We start from the raw sequence: 18,969 nt of genomic DNA, 5'->3' as shown, positions 1-18,969 counted from the left end.
CGAATTCACCATGTTACTCAGATTCGACAAACCAAATTTTGATAAATCTTTAGAAGTACGCATATTACAAGAGCCTGCTACTGGGAACTAACTGAATTCACAGAGAAACAGTGTTTCCGTTCCTTAAAACGTTGCTCTATCTTGAAAAACAAGCTTATTACATGCGAATCCTATTGGGAACCTACTGAATTCACCAAGTTACTTAGAGTCCGTTCCTTAAAATGTTGTTACATATTGAAAAGCACACTCATACAAGCATGTCCCATTGGGAACTCACTGAATTCGCCTAGATATTTTGATTCCATTCGTGAAAATTTTTCTATATCCCGAACACTCCACTTATTACTACTGCGGCCTATTGAAAACTAACCGAATTCACCATGTTACTCAGATTCGGCACACCAAATTTTGATAAATCTTTAGAAGTACGCATATTACAAGAGCCTGCTACTGGGAACTAACTGAATTCACAGAGAAACAGTGTTTCCGTTCCTTAAAACGTTGCTCTATCTTGAATAACAAGCTTATTACATGCGAATCCTATTGGGAACCTACTGAATTCACCATGTTACTTAGAGTCCGTTCCTTAAAATGTTGTTACATATTGAAAAGCACACTCATACAAGCATGTCCCATTGGGAACTCACTGAATTCGCCTAGAAATTTTGATTCCATTCGTGAAAATTTTTCTGTATCCCGAACACTCCACTTATTACTACTGCGGCCTATTGGGAAATAACCGATTTCACCATGTTACTCAGATTCGGCACACCAAATTTTGATAAATCTTTCGAAGTACGCATATTACAAGAGCCTGCTACTGGGAACTAACTGAATTCACAGAGAAACAGTGTTTCCGTTCCTTAAAACGTTGCTCTATCTTGAATAACAAGCTTTTTACATGCGAATCCTATTGGGAACCTACTGAATTCACCATGTTACTTAGAGTCCGTTCCTTAAAATGTTGTTACATATTGAAAAGCACACTCATACAAGCATGTCCCATTGGGAACTCACTGAATTCGCCTAGAAATTTTGATTCCATTCGTGAAAATTTTTCTATATCCCGAACAGTCCACTTATTACTACTGCGGCCTATTGGGAACTAACCGAATTCACCATGTTACTCAGATTCGGCACACCAAATTTTGATAAATCTTTCGAAGTACGCATATTACAAGAGCCTGCTAGTGGGAACTAACTGAATTCACAGAGAATCAGTGTTTCCGTTCCTTAAAACGTTGCTCTATCTTGAATAACAAGCTTTTTACATGCGAATCCTATTGGGAACCTACTGAATTCACCATGTTACTTAGAGTCCGTTCCTTAAAATGTTGTTACATATTGAAAAGCACACTCATACAAGCATGTCCCATTGGGAATTCACTGAATTCGCCTAGAAATTTTGATTCCATTCGTGAAAATTTTTCTATATCCCGAACAGTCCACTTATTACTACTGCGGCCTATTGGGAACTAACCGAATTCACCATGTTACTCAGATTCGGCACACCAAATTTTGATAAATCTTTAGAAGTACGCATATTACAAGAGCCTGCTACTGGGAACTAACTGAATTCACAGAGAAACAGTGTTTCCGTTCCTTAAAACGTTGCTCTATCTTGAATAACAAGCTTTTTACATGCGAATCCTATTGGGAACCTACTGAATTCACCATGTTACTTAGAGTCCGTTCCTTAAAATGTTGTTACATATTGAAAAGCACACTCATACAAGCATGTCCCATTGGGAACTCACTGAATTCGCCTAGAAATTTTGATTCCATTCGTGAAAATTTTTCAGTATCCCGAACACTCCACTTATTACTACTGCGGCCTATTGGGAACTAACCGAATTCACCATGTTACTCAGATTCGGCACACCAAATTTTGATACATCTTTAGAAGTACGCATATTACAAGAGCCTGCTACTGGGAACTAACTGAGTTCACAGAGAAACAGTGTTTCCGTTCCTTAAAACGTTGCTCTATCTTGAATAACAAGCTTTTTTCATGCGAATCCTATTGGGAACCTACTGAATTCACCATGTTACTTAGAGTCCGTTCCTTAAAATGTTGTTACATATTGAAAAGCACACTCATACAAGCATGTCCCATTGGGAACTCACTGAATTCGCCTAGAAATTTTGATTCCATTCGTGAAAATTTTTCTGTATCCCGAACACTCCACTTATTACTACTGCGGCCTATTGGGAACTAACCGAATTCACCATGTTACTCAGATTCGGCACACCAAATTTTGATATATCTTTAGAAGTACGCATATTACAAGAGCCGGCTACTGGGAACTAACTGAATTCACAGAGAAACAGTGTTTCCGTTCCTTAAAACGTTGCTCTATCTTGAATAACAAGCTTTTTACATGCGAATCCTATTGGGAACCTACTGAATTCACCATGTTACTTAGAGTCCGTTCCTCAAAATGTTGTTACATATTGAAAAGCACACTCATACAAGCATGTCCCATTGGGAACTCACTGAATTCGCCTAGAAATTTTGATTCCATTCGTGAAAATTTTTCTGTATCCCGAACACTCCACTTATTACTACTGCGGCCTATTGGGCAACTAACCGAATTCACCATGTTACTCAGATTCGACAAACCAAATTTTGATAAATCTTTAGAAGTACGCATATTACAAGAGCCTGCTACTGGGAACTAACTGAATTCACAGAGAAACAGTGTTTCCGTTCCTTAAAACGTTGCTCTATCTTGAAAAACAAGCTTATTACATGCGAATCCTATTGGGAACCTACTGAATTCACCAAGTTACTTAGAGTCCGTTCCTTAAAATGTTGTTACATATTGAAAAGCACACTCATACAAGCATGTCCCATTGGGAACTCACTGAATTTGCCTAGATATTTTGATTCCATTCGTGAAAATTTTTCTATATCCCGAACAGTCCACTTATTACTACTGCGGCCTATTGAAAACTAACCGAATTCACCATGTTACTCAGATTCGGCACACCAAATTTTGATAAATCTTTAGAAGTACGCATATTACAAGAGCCTGCTACTGGGAACTAACTGAATTCACAGAGAAACAGTGTTTCCGTTCCTTAAAACGTTGCTCTATCTTGAATAACAAGCTTATTACATGCGAATCCTATTGGGAACCTACTGAATTCACCATGTTACTTAGAGTCCGTTCCTTAAAATGTTGTTACATATTGAAAAGCACACTCATACAAGCATGTCCCATTGGGAACTCACTGAATTCGCCTAGAAATTTTGATTCCATTCGTGAAAATTTTTCTGTATCCCGAACACTCCACTTATTACTACTGCAGCCTATTGGGAACTAACCGAATTCACCATGTTACTCAGATTCGGCACACCAAATTTTGATAAATCTTTAGAAGTACGCATATTACAAGAGCCTGCTACTGGGAACTAACTGAATTCACAGAGAAACAGTGTTTCCGTTCCTTAAAACGTTGCTCTATCTTGAAAAACAAGCTTATTACATGCGAATCCTATTGGGAACCTACTGAATTCACCAAGTTACTTAGAGTCCGTTCCTTAAAATGTTGTTACATATTGAAAAGCACACTCATACAAGCATGTCCCATTGGGAACTCACTGAATTTGCCTAGATATTTTGATTCCATTCGTGAAAATTTTTCTATATCCCGAACAGTCCACTTATTACTACTGCGGCCTATTGGGAACTAACCGAATTCACCATGTTACTCAGATTCGGCACACCAAATTTTGATAAATCTTTAGAAGTACGCATATTACAAGAGCCTGCTACTGGGAACTAACTGAATTCACAGAGAAACAGTGTTTCCGTTCCTTAAAACGTTGCTCTATCTTGAATAACAAGCTTATTACATGCGAATCCTATTGGGAACCTACTGAATTCACCATGTTACTTAGAGTCCGTTCCTTAAAATGTTGTTACATATTGAAAAGCACACTCATACAAGCATGTCCCATTGGGAACTCACTGAATTCGCCTAGAAATTTTGATTCCATTCGTGAAAATTTTTCTATATCCCGAACAGTCCACTTATTACTACTGCGGCCTATTGGGAACTAACCGAATTCACCATGTTTCTCAGATTCGGCACACCAAATTTTGATATATCTTTAGAAGTACGCATATTACAAGAGCCTGCTACTGGGAACTAACTGAATTCACAGAGAAACAATGTTTCCGTTCCTTAAAACGTTGCTGTATCTTGAATAACAAGCTTTTTACATGCGAATCCTATTGGGAACCTACTGAATTCACCATTTTACTTAGAGTCCGTTCCTCAAAATGTTGTTACATATTGAAAAGCACACTCATACAAGCATGTCCCATTGGGAACTCACTGAATTCGCCTAGAAATTTTGATTCCATTCGTGAAAATTTTTCTGTATCCCGAACAGTCCACTTATTACTACTGCGGCCTATTGGGAACTAACCGAATTCACCATGTTACTCAGATTCGACAAACCAAATTTTGATAAATCTTTAGAAGTACGCATATTACAAGAGCCTGCTACTGGGAACTAACTGAATTCACAGAGAAACAGTGTTTCCGTTCCTTAAAACGTTGCTCTATCTTGAAAAACAAGCTTATTACATGCGAATCCTATTGGGAACCTACTGAATTCACCAAGTTACTTAGAGTCCGTTCCTTAAAATGTTGTTACATATTGAAAAGCACACTCATACAAGCATGTCCCATTGGGAACTCACTGAATTCGCCTAGATATTTTGATTCCATTCGTGAAAATTTTTCTATATCCCGAACACTCCACTTATTACTACTGCGGCCTATTGAAAACTAACCGAATTCACCATGTTACTCAGATTCGGCACACCAAATTTTGATAAATCTTTAGAAGTACGCATATTACAAGAGCCTGCTACTGGGAACTAACTGAATTCACAGAGAAACAGTGTTTCCGTTCCTTAAAACGTTGCTCTATCTTGAATAACAAGCTTATTACATGCGAATCCTATTGGGAACCTACTGAATTCACCATGTTACTTAGAGTCCGTTCCTTAAAATGTTGTTACATATTGAAAAGCACACTCATACAAGCATGTCCCATTGGGAACTCACTGAATTCGCCTAGAAATTTTGATTCCATTCGTGAAAATTTTTCTGTATCCCGAACACTCCACTTATTACTACTGCGGCCTATTGGGAAATAACCGATTTCACCATGTTACTCAGATTCGGCACACCAAATTTTGATAAATCTTTCGAAGTACGCATATTACAAGAGCCTGCTACTGGGAACTAACTGAATTCACAGAGAAACAGTGTTTCCGTTCCTTAAAACGTTGCTCTATCTTGAATAACAAGCTTTTTACATGCGAATCCTATTGGGAACCTACTGAATTCACCATGTTACTTAGAGTCCGTTCCTTAAAATGTTGTTACATATTGAAAAGCACACTCATACAAGCATGTCCCATTGGGAACTCACTGAATTCGCCTAGAAATTTTGATTCCATTCGTGAAAATTTTTCTATATCCCGAACAGTCCACTTATTACTACTGCGGCCTATTGGGAACTAACCGAATTCACCATGTTACTCAGATTCGGCACACCAAATTTTGATAAATCTTTCGAAGTACGCATATTACAAGAGCCTGCTAGTGGGAACTAACTGAATTCACAGAGAATCAGTGTTTCCGTTCCTTAAAACGTTGCTCTATCTTGAATAACAAGCTTTTTACATGCGAATCCTATTGGGAACCTACTGAATTCACCATGTTACTTAGAGTCCGTTCCTTAAAATGTTGTTACATATTGAAAAGCACACTCATACAAGCATGTCCCATTGGGAATTCACTGAATTCGCCTAGAAATTTTGATTCCATTCGTGAAAATTTTTCTATATCCCGAACAGTCCACTTATTACTACTGCGGCCTATTGGGAACTAACCGAATTCACCATGTTACTCAGATTCGGCACACCAAATTTTGATAAATCTTTAGAAGTACGCATATTACAAGAGCCTGCTACTGGGAACTAACTGAATTCACAGAGAAACAGTGTTTCCGTTCCTTAAAACGTTGCTCTATCTTGAATAACAAGCTTTTTACATGCGAATCCTATTGGGAACCTACTGAATTCACCATGTTACTTAGAGTCCGTTCCTTAAAATGTTGTTACATATTGAAAAGCACACTCATACAAGCATGTCCCATTGGGAACTCACTGAATTCGCCTAGAAATTTTGATTCCATTCGTGAAAATTTTTCAGTATCCCGAACACTCCACTTATTACTACTGCGGCCTATTGGGAACTAACCGAATTCACCATGTTACTCAGATTCGGCACACCAAATTTTGATACATCTTTAGAAGTACGCATATTACAAGAGCCTGCTACTGGGAACTAACTGAGTTCACAGAGAAACAGTGTTTCCGTTCCTTAAAACGTTGCTCTATCTTGAATAACAAGCTTTTTTCATGCGAATCCTATTGGGAACCTACTGAATTCACCATGTTACTTAGAGTCCGTTCCTTAAAATGTTGTTACATATTGAAAAGCACACTCATACAAGCATGTCCCATTGGGAACTCACTGAATTCGCCTAGAAATTTTGATTCCATTCGTGAAAATTTTTCTGTATCCCGAACACTCCACTTATTACTACTGCGGCCTATTGGGAACTAACCGAATTCACCATGTTACTCAGATTCGGCACACCAAATTTTGATATATCTTTAGAAGTACGCATATTACAAGAGCCGGCTACTGGGAACTAACTGAATTCACAGAGAAACAGTGTTTCCGTTCCTTAAAACGTTGCTCTATCTTGAATAACAAGCTTTTTACATGCGAATCCTATTGGGAACCTACTGAATTCACCATGTTACTTAGAGTCCGTTCCTCAAAATGTTGTTACATATTGAAAAGCACACTCATACAAGCATGTCCCATTGGGAACTCACTGAATTCGCCTAGAAATTTTGATTCCATTCGTGAAAATTTTTCTGTATCCCGAACACTCCACTTATTACTACTGCGGCCTATTGGGCAACTAACCGAATTCACCATGTTACTCAGATTCGACAAACCAAATTTTGATAAATCTTTAGAAGTACGCATATTACAAGAGCCTGCTACTGGGAACTAACTGAATTCACAGAGAAACAGTGTTTCCGTTCCTTAAAACGTTGCTCTATCTTGAAAAACAAGCTTATTACATGCGAATCCTATTGGGAACCTACTGAATTCACCAAGTTACTTAGAGTCCGTTCCTTAAAATGTTGTTACATATTGAAAAGCACACTCATACAAGCATGTCCCATTGGGAACTCACTGAATTTGCCTAGATATTTTGATTCCATTCGTGAAAATTTTTCTATATCCCGAACAGTCCACTTATTACTACTGCGGCCTATTGAAAACTAACCGAATTCACCATGTTACTCAGATTCGGCACACCAAATTTTGATAAATCTTTAGAAGTACGCATATTACAAGAGCCTGCTACTGGGAACTAACTGAATTCACAGAGAAACAGTGTTTCCGTTCCTTAAAACGTTGCTCTATCTTGAATAACAAGCTTATTACATGCGAATCCTATTGGGAACCTACTGAATTCACCATGTTACTTAGAGTCCGTTCCTTAAAATGTTGTTACATATTGAAAAGCACACTCATACAAGCATGTCCCATTGGGAACTCACTGAATTCGCCTAGAAATTTTGATTCCATTCGTGAAAATTTTTCTGTATCCCGAACACTCCACTTATTACTACTGCAGCCTATTGGGAACTAACCGAATTCACCATGTTACTCAGATTCGGCACACCAAATTTTGATAAATCTTTAGAAGTACGCATATTACAAGAGCCTGCTACTGGGAACTAACTGAATTCACAGAGAAACAGTGTTTCCGTTCCTTAAAACGTTGCTCTATCTTGAATAACAAGCTTTTTACATGCGAATCCTATTGGGAACCTACTGAATTCACCATGTTACTTAGAGTCCGTTCCTTAAAATGTTGTTACATATTGAAAAGCACACTCATACAAGCATGTCCCATTGGGAACTCACTGAATTCGCCTAGAAATTTTGATTCCATTCGTGAAAATTTTTCTATATCCCGAACAGTCCACTTATTACTACTGCGGCCTATTGGGAACTAACCGAATTCACCATGTTACTCAGATTCGGCACACCAAATTTTGATAAATCTTTCGAAGTACGCATATTACAAGAGCCTGCTAGTGGGAACTAACTGAATTCACAGAGAATCAGTGTTTCCGTTCCTTAAAACGTTGCTCTATCTTGAATAACAAGCTTTTTACATGCGAATCCTATTGGGAACCTACTGAATTCACCATGTTACTTAGAGTCCGTTCCTTAAAATGTTGTTACATATTGAAAAGCACACTCATACAAGCATGTCCCATTGGGAATTCACTGAATTCGCCTAGAAATTTTGATTCCATTCGTGAAAATTTTTCTATATCCCGAACAGTCCACTTATTACTACTGCGGCCTATTGGGAACTAACCGAATTCACCATGTTACTCAGATTCGGCACACCAAATTTTGATAAATCTTTCGAAGTACGCATATTACAAGAGCCTGCTAGTGGGAACTAACTGAATTCACAGAGAATCAGTGTTTCCGTTCCTTAAAACGTTGCTCTATCTTGAATAACAAGCTTTTTACATGCGAATCCTATTGGGAACCTACTGAATTCACCATGTTACTTAGAGTCCGTTCCTTAAAATGTTGTTACATATTGAAAAGCACACTCATACAAGCATGTCCCATTGGGAATTCACTGAATTCGCCTAGAAATTTTGATTCCATTCGTGAAAATTTTTCTATATCCCGAACAGTCCACTTATTACTACTGCGGCCTATTGGGAACTAACCGAATTCACCATGTTACTCAGATTCGGCACACCAAATTTTGATAAATCTTTAGAAGTACGCATATTACAAGAGCCTGCTACTGGGAACTAACTGAATTCACAGAGAAACAGTGTTTCCGTTCCTTAAAACGTTGCTCTATCTTGAATAACAAGCTTTTTACATGCGAATCCTATTGGGAACCTACTGAATTCACCATGTTACTTAGAGTCCGTTCCTTAAAATGTTGTTACATATTGAAAAGCACACTCATACAAGCATTTCCCATTGGGAACTCACTGAATTCGCCTAGAAATTTTGATTCCATTCGTGAAAATTTTTCAGTATCCCGAACACTCCACTTATTACTACTGCGGCCTATTGGGAACTAACCGAATTCACCATGTTACTCAGATTCGGCACACCAAATTTTGATACATCTTTAGAAGTACGCATATTACAAGAGCCTGCTACTGGGAACTAACTGAGTTCACAGAGAAACAGTGTTTCCGTTCCTTAAAACGTTGCTCTATCTTGAATAACAAGCTTTTTTCATGCGAATCCTATTGGGAACCTACTGAATTCACCATGTTACTTAGAGTCCGTTCCTTAAAATGTTGTTACATATTGAAAAGCACACTCATACAAGCATGTCCCATTGGGAACTCACTGAATTCGCCTAGAAATTTTGATTCCATTCGTGAAAATTTTTCTGTATCCCGAACACTCCACTTATTACTACTGCGGCCTATTGGGAACTAACCGAATTCACCATGTTACTCAGATTCGGCACACCAAATTTTGATATATCTTTAGAAGTACGCATATTACAAGAGCCGGCTACTGGGAACTAACTGAATTCACAGAGAAACAGTGTTTCCGTTCCTTAAAACGTTGCTCTATCTTGAATAACAAGCTTTTTACATGCGAATCCTATTGGGAACCTACTGAATTCACCATGTTACTTAGAGTCCGTTCCTCAAAATGTTGTTACATATTGAAAAGCACACTCATACAAGCATGTCCCATTGGGAACTCACTGAATTCGCCTAGAAATTTTGATTCCATTCGTGAAAATTTTTCTGTATCCCGAACACTCCACTTATTACTACTGCGGCCTATTGGGAACTAACCGAATTCACCATGTTACTCAGATTCGACAAACCAAATTTTGATAAATCTTTAGAAGTACGCATATTACAAGAGCCTGCTACTGGGAACTAACTGAATTCACAGAGAAACAGTGTTTCCGTTCCTTAAAACGTTGCTCTATCTTGAAAAACAAGCTTATTACATGCGAAACCTATTGGGAACCTACTGAATTCACCAAGTTACTTAGAGTCCGTTCCTTAAAATGTTGTTACATATTGAAAAGCACACTCATACAAGCATGTCCCATTGGGAACTCACTGAATTCGCCTAGAAATTTTGATTCCATTCGTGAAAATTTTTCTGTATCCCGAACACTCCACTTATTACTACTGCGGCCTATTGGGAACTAACCGAATTCACCATGTTACTCAGATTCGGCACACCAAATTTTGATAAATCTTTAGAAGTACGCATATTACAAGAGCCTGCTACTGGGAACTAACTGAGTTCACAGAGAAACAGTGTTTCCGTTCCTTAAAACGTTGCTCTATCTTGAATAACAAGCTTTTTTCATGCGAATCCTATTGGGAACCTACTGAATTCACCATGTTACTTAGAGTCCGTTCCTTAAAATGTTGTTACATATTGAAAAGCACACTCATACAAGCATGTCCCATTGGGAACTCACTGAATTCGCCTAGAAATTTTGATTCCATTCGTGAAAATTTTTCTGTATCCCGAACACTCCACTTATTACTACTGCGGCCTATTGGGAACTAACCGAATTCACCATGTTACTCAGATTCGGCACACCAAATTTTGATATATCTTTAGAAGTACGCATATTACAAGAGCCGGCTACTGGGAACTAACTGAATTCACAGAGAAACAGTGTTTCCGTTCCTTAAAACGTTGCTCTATCTTGAATAACAAGCTTTTTACATGCGAATCCTATTGGGAACCTACTGAATTCACCATGTTACTTAGAGTCCGTTCCTCAAAATGTTGTTACATATTGAAAAGCACACTCATACAAGCATGTCCCATTGGGAGCTCACTGAATTCGCCTAGAAATTTTGATTCCATTCGTGAAAATTTTTCTGTATCCCGAACACTCCACTTATTACTACTGCGGCCTATTGGGAACTAACCGAATTCACCATGTTACTCAGATTCGACAAACCAAATTTTGATAAATCTTTAGAAGTACGCATATTACAAGAGCCTGCTACTGGGAACTAACTGAATTCACAGAGAAACAGTGTTTCCGTTCCTTAAAACGTTGCTCTATCTTGAAAAACAAGCTTATTACATGCGAATCCTATTGGGAACCTACTGAATTCACCAAGTTACTTAGAGTCCGTTCCTTAAAATGTTGTTACATATTGAAAAGCACACTCATACAAGCATGTCCCATTGGGAACTCACTGAATTCGCCTAGAAATTTTGATTCCATTCGTGAAAATTTTTCTGTATCCCGAACACTCCACTTATTACTACTGCAGCCTATTGGGAACTAACCGAATTCACCATGTTACTCAGATTCGGCACACCAAATTTTGATAAATCTTTAGAAGTACGCATATTACAAGAGCCTGCTACTGGGAACTAACTGAATTCACAGAGAAACAGTGTTTCCGTTCCTTAAAACGTTGCTCTATCTTGAATAACAAGCTTTTTACATGCGAATCCTATTGGGAACCTACTGAATTCACCATGTTACTTAGAGTCCGTTCCTTAAAATGTTGTTACATATTGAAAAGCACACTCATACAAGCATGTCCCATTGGGAACTCACTGAATTCGCCTAGAAATTTTGATTCCATTCGTGAAAATTTTTCTATATCCCGAACAGTCCACTTATTACTACTGCGGCCTATTGGGAACTAACCGAATTCACCATGTTACTCAGATTCGGCACACCAAATTTTGATAAATCTTTCGAAGTACGCATATTACAAGAGCCTGCTAGTGGGAACTAACTGAATTCACAGAGAATCAGTGTTTCCGTTCCTTAAAACGTTGCTCTATCTTGAATAACAAGCTTTTTACATGCGAATCCTATTGGGAACCTACTGAATTCACCAAGTTACTTAGAGTCCGTTCCTTAAAATGTTGTTACATATTGAAAAGCACACTCATACAAGCATGTCCCATTGGGAACTCACTGAATTCGCCTAGAAATTTTGATTCCATTCGTGAAAATTTTTCTGTATCCCGAACACTCCACTTATTACTACTGCGGCCTATTGGGAACTAACCGAATTCACCATGTTACTCAGATTCGGCACACCAAATTTTGATAAATCTTTAGAAGTACGCATATTACAAGAGCCTGCTACTGGGAACTAACTGAGTTCACAGAGAAACAGTGTTTCCGTTCCTTAAAACGTTGCTCTATCTTGAATAACAAGCTTTTTTCATGCGAATCCTATTGGGAACCTACTGAATTCACCATGTTACTTAGAGTCCGTTCCTTAAAATGTTGTTACATATTGAAAAGCACACTCATACAAGCATGTCCCATTGGGAACTCACTGAATTCGCCTAGAAATTTTGATTCCATTCGTGAAAATTTTTCTGTATCCCGAACACTCCACTTATTACTACTGCGGCCTATTGGGAACTAACCGAATTCACCATGTTACTCAGATTCGGCACACCAAATTTTGATATATCTTTAGAAGTACGCATATTACAAGAGCCGGCTACTGGGAACTAACTGAATTCACAGAGAAACAGTGTTTCCGTTCCTTAAAACGTTGCTCTATCTTGAATAACAAGCTTTTTACATGCGAATCCTATTGGGAACCTACTGAATTCACCATGTTACTTAGAGTCCGTTCCTCAAAATGTTGTTACATATTGAAAAGCACACTCATACAAGCATGTCCCATTGGGAACTCACTGAATTCGCCTAGAAATTTTGATTCCATTCGTGAAAATTTTTCTGTATCCCGAACACTCCACTTATTACTACTGCGGCCTATTGGGAACTAACCGAATTCACCATGTTACTCAGATTCGACAAACCAAATTTTGATAAATCTTTAGAAGTACGCATATTACAAGAGCCTGCTACTGGGAACTAACTGAATTCACAGAGAAACAGTGTTTCCGTTCCTTAAAACGTTGCTCTATCTTGAAAAACAAGCTTATTACATGCGAATCCTATTGGGAACCTACTGAATTCACCAAGTTACTTAGAGTCCGTTCCTTAAAATGTTGTTACATATTGAAAAGCACACTCATACAAGCATGTCCCATTGGGAACTCACTGAATTCGCCTAGAAATTTTGATTCCATTCGTGAAAATTTTTCTGTATCCCGAACACTCCACTTATTACTACTGCAGCCTATTGGGAACTAACCGAATTCACCATGTTACTCAGATTCGGCACACCAAATTTTGATAAATCTTTAGAAGTACGCATATTACAAGAGCCTGCTACTGGGAACTAACTGAATTCACAGAGAAACAGTGTTTCCGTTCCTTAAAACGTTGCTCTATCTTGAATAACAAGCTTTTTACATGCGAATCCTATTGGGAACCTACTGAATTCACCATGTTACTTAGAGTCCGTTCCTTAAAATGTTGTTACATATTGAAAAGCACACTCATACAAGCATGTCCCATTGGGAACTCACTGAATTCGCCTAGAAATTTTGATTCCATTCGTGAAAATTTTTCTGTATCCCGAACACTCCACTTATTACTACTGCAGCCTATTGGGAACTAACCGAATTCACCATGTTACTCAGATTCGGCACACCAAATTTTGATAAATCTTTAGAAGTACGCATATTACAAGAGCCTGCTACTGGGAACTAACTGAATTCACAGAGAAACAGTGTTTCCGTTCCTTAAAACGTTGCTCTATCTTGAATAACAAGCTTTTTACATGCGAATCCTATTGGGAACCTACTGAATTCACCATGTTACTTAGAGTCCGTTCCTTAAAATGTTGTTACATATTGAAAAGCACACTCATACAAGCATGTCCCATTGGGAACTCACTGAATTCGCCTAGAAATTTTGATTCCATTCGTGAAAATTTTTCTATATCCCGAACAGTCCACTTATTACTACTGCGGCCTATTGGGAACTAACCGAATTCACCATGTTACTCAGATTCGGCACACCAAATTTTGATAAATCTTTCGAAGTACGCATATTACAAGAGCCTGCTAGTGGGAACTAACTGAATTCACAGAGAATCAGTGTTTCCGTTCCTTAAAACGTTGCTCTATCTTGAATAACAAGCTTTTTACATGCGAATCCTATTGGGAACCTACTGAATTCACCATGTTACTTAGAGTCCGTTCCTTAAAATGTTGTTACATATTGAAAAGCACACTCATACAAGCATGTCCCATTGGGAATTCACTGAATTCGCCTAGAAATTTTGATTCCATTCGTGAAAATTTTTCTATATCCCGAACAGTCCACTTATTACTACTGCGGCCTATTGGGAACTAACCGAATTCACCATGTTACTCAGATTCGGCACACCAAATTTTGATAAATCTTTAGAAGTACGCATATTACAAGAGCCTGCTACTGGGAACTAACTGAATTCACAGAGAAACAGTGTTTCCGTTCCTTAAAACGTTGCTCTATCTTGAATAACAAGCTTTTTACATGCGAATCCTATTGGGAACCTACTGAATTCACCATGTTACTTAGAGTCCGTTCCTTAAAATGTTGTTACATATTGAAAAGCACACTCATACAAGCATGTCCCATTGGGAACTCACTGAATTCGCCTAGAAATTTTGATTCCATTCGTGAAAATTTTTCTGTATCCCGAACACTCCACTTATTACTACTGCGGCCTATTGGGAACTAACCGAATTCACCATGTTACTCAGATTCGGCACACCAAATTTTGATACATCTTTAGAAGTACGCATATTACAAGAGCCTGCTACTGGGAACTAACTGAGTTCACAGAGAAACAGTGTTTCCGTTCCTTAAAACGTTGCTCTATCTTGAATAACAAGCTTTTTTCATGCGAATCCTATTGGGAACCTACTGAATTCACCATGTTACTTAGAGTCCGTTCCTTAAAATGTTGTTACATATTGAAAAGCACACTCATACAAGCATGTCCCATTGGGAACTCACTGAATTCGCCTAGAAATTTTGATTCCATTCGTGAAAATTTTTCTGTATCCCGAACACTCCACTTATTACTACTGCGGCCTATTGGGAACTAACCGAATTCACCATGTTACTCAGATTCGGCACACCAAATTTTGATATATCTTTAGAAGTACGCATATTACAAGAGCCGGCTACTGGGAACTAACTGAATTCACAGAGAAACAGTGTTTCCGTTCCTTAAAACGTTGCTCTATCTTGAATAACAAGCTTTTTACATGCGAATCCTATTGGGAACCTACTGAATTCACCATGTTACTTAGAGTCCGTTCCTCAAAATGTTGTTACATATTGAAAAGCACACTCATACAAGCATGTCCCATTGGGAACTCACTGAATTCGCCTAGAAATTTTGATTCCATTCGTGAAAATTTTTCTGTATCCCGAACACTCCACTTATTACTACTGCGGCCTATTGGGAACTAACCGAATTCACCATGTTACTCAGATTCGACAAACCAAATTTTGATAAATCTTTAGAAGTACGCATATTACAAGAGCCTGCTACTGGGAACTAACTGAATTCACAGAGAAACAGTGTTTCCGTTCCTTAAAACGTTGCTCTATCTTGAAAAACAAGCTTATTACATGCGAATCCTATTGGGAACCTACTGAATTCACCAAGTTACTTAGAGTCCGTTCCTTAAAATGTTGTTACATATTGAAAAGCACACTCATACAAGCATGTCCCATTGGGAACTCACTGAATTTGCCTAGATATTTTGATTCCATTCGTGAAAATTTTTCTATATCCCGAACAGTCCACTTATTACTACTGCGGCCTATTGAAAACTAACCGAATTCACCATGTTACTCAGATTCGGCACACCAAATTTTGATAAATCTTTAGAAGTACGCATATTACAAGAGCCTGCTACTGGGAACTAACTGAATTCACAGAGAAACAGTGTTTCCGTTCCTTAAAACGTTGCTCTATCTTGAATAACAAGCTTATTACATGCGAATCCTATTGGGAACCTACTGAATTCACCATGTTACTTAGAGTCCGTTCCTTAAAATGTTGTTACATATTGAAAAGCACACTCATACAAGCATGTCCCATTGGGAACTCACTGAATTCGCCTAGAAATTTTGATTCCATTCGTGAAAATTTTTCTGTATCCCGAACACTCCACTTATTACTACTGCAGCCTATTGGGAACTAACCGAATTCACCATGTTACTCAGATTCGGCACACCAAATTTTGATAAATCTTTAGAAGTACGCATATTACAAGAGCCTGCTACTGGGAACTAACTGAATTCACAGAGAAACAGCGTTTCCGTTCCTTAAAACGTTGCTCTATCTTGAATAACAAGCTTTTTACATGCGAATCCTATTGGGAACCTACTGAATTCACCATGTTACTTAGAGTCCGTTCCTTAAAATGTTGTTACATATTGAAAAGCACACTCATACAAGCATGTCCCATTGGGAATTCACTGAATTCGCCTAGAAATTTTGATTCCATTCGTGAAAATTTTTCTATATCCCGAACAGTCCACTTATTACTACTGCGGCCTATTGGGAACTAACCGAATTCACCATGTTACTCAGATTCGGCACACCAAATTTTGATAAATCTTTAGAAGTACGCATATTACAAGAGCCTGCTACTGGGAACTAACTGAATTCACAGAGAAACAGTGTTTCCGTTCCTTAAAACGTTGCTCTATCTTGAATAACAAGCTTTTTACATGCGAATCCTATTGGGAACCTACTGAATTCACCATGTTACTTAGAGTCCGTTCCTTAAAATGTTGTTACATATTGAAAAGCACACTCATACAAGCATGTCCCATTGGGAACTCACTGAATTCGCCTAGAAATTTTGATTCCATTCGTGAAAATTTTTCTGTATCCCGAACACTCCACTTATTACTACTGCGGCCTATTGGGAACTAACCGAATTCACCATGTTACTCAGATTCGGCAAACCAAATTTTGATAAATCTTTAGAAGTACGCATATTACAAGAGCCTGCTACTGGGAACTAACTGAATTCACAGAGAAACAGTGTTTCCGTTCCTTAAAACGTTGCTCTATCTTGAATAACAAGCTTTTTACATGCGAATCCTATTGGGAACCTACTGAATTCACCATGTTACTTAGAGTCCGTTCCTTAAAATGTTGTTACATATTGAAAAGCACACTCATACAAGCATGTCCCATTGGGAATTCACTGAATTCGCCTAGAAATTTTGATTCCATTCGTGAAAATTTTTCTATATCCCGAACAGTCCACTTATTACTACTGCGGCCTATTGGGAACTAACCGATTTCACCATGTTACTCAGATTCGGCACACCAAATTTTGATAAATCTTTAGAAGTACGCATATTACAAGAGCCTGCTACTGGGAACTAACTGAATTCACAGAGATACAGTGTTTCTGTTCCTTAAAACGTTGCTCTATCTTGAATAACAAGCTTTATACATGCGAATCCTATTGGGAACCTACTGAATTCACCATGTTACTTAGAGTCCGTTCCTTAAAATGTTGTTACATATTGAAAAGCACACTCATACAAGCATGTCCCATTGGGAACTCACTGAATTCGCCTAGAAATTTTGATTCCATTCGTGAAAATTTTTCTATATCCCGAACAGTCCACTTATTACTACTGCGGCCTATTGGGAACTAACCGAATTCACCATGTTTCTCAGATTCGGCACACCAAATTTTGATATATCTTTAGAAGTACGCATATTACAAGAGCCTGCTACTGGGAACTAACTGAATTCACAGAGAAACAATGTTTCCGTTCCTTAAAACGTTGCTGTATCTTGAATAACAAGCTTTTTACATGCGAATCCTATTGGGAACCTACTGAATTCACCATGTTACTTAGAGTCCGTTCCTCAAAATGTTGTTACATATTGAAAAGCACACTCATACAAGCATGTCCCATTGGGAACTCACTGAATTCGCCTAGAAATTTTGATTCCATTCGTGAAAATTTTTCTGTATCCCGAACAGTCCACTTATTACTACTGCGGCCTATTGGGAACTAACCGAATTCACCATGTTACTCAGATTCGACAAACCAAATTTTGATAAATCTTTAGAAGTACGCATATTACAAGAGCCCTCTACTGGGAACTAACTGAATTCACAGAGAAACAGTGTTTCCGTTCCTTAAAACGTTGCTCTATCTTGAAAAACAAGCTTATTACATGCGAATCCTATTGGGAACCTACTGAATTCACCAAGTTACTTAGAGTCCGTTCCTTAAAATGTTGTTACATATTGAAAAGCACACTCATACAAGCATGTCCCATTGGGAACTCACTGAATTCGCCTAGATATTTTGATTCCATTCGTGAAAATTTTTCTATATCCCGAACACTCCACTTATTACTACTGCGGCCTATTGAAAACTAACCGAATTCACCATGTTACTCAGATTCGGCACACCAAATTTTGATAAATCTTTAGAAGTACGCATATTACAAGAGCCTGCTACTGGGAACTAACTGAATTCACAGAGAAACAGTGTTTCCGTTCCTTAAAACGTTGCTCTATCTTGAATAACAAGCTTATTACATGCGAATCCTATTGGGAACCTACTGAATTCACCATGTTACTTAGAGTCCGTTCCTTAAAATGTTGTTACATATTGAAAAGCACACTCATACAAGCATGTCCCATTGGGAACTCACTGAATTCGCCTAGAAATTTTGATTCCATTCGTGAAAATTTTTCTGTATCCCGAACACTCCACTTATTACTACTGCGGCCTATTGGGAACTAACCGAATTCACCATGTTACTCAGATTCGGCACACCAAATTTTGATAAATCTTTAGAAGTACGCATATTACAAGAGCCTGCTACTGGGAACTAACTGAAT

Source organism: Rattus norvegicus, chromosome 13 (genome assembly GCF_036323735.1).
Source record: "Rattus norvegicus strain BN/NHsdMcwi chromosome 13, GRCr8, whole genome shotgun sequence".
NCBI lineage: Eukaryota > Metazoa > Chordata > Mammalia > Rodentia > Muridae > Rattus > Rattus norvegicus.
Note: the sequence above shows the minus strand (reverse complement) of the source record.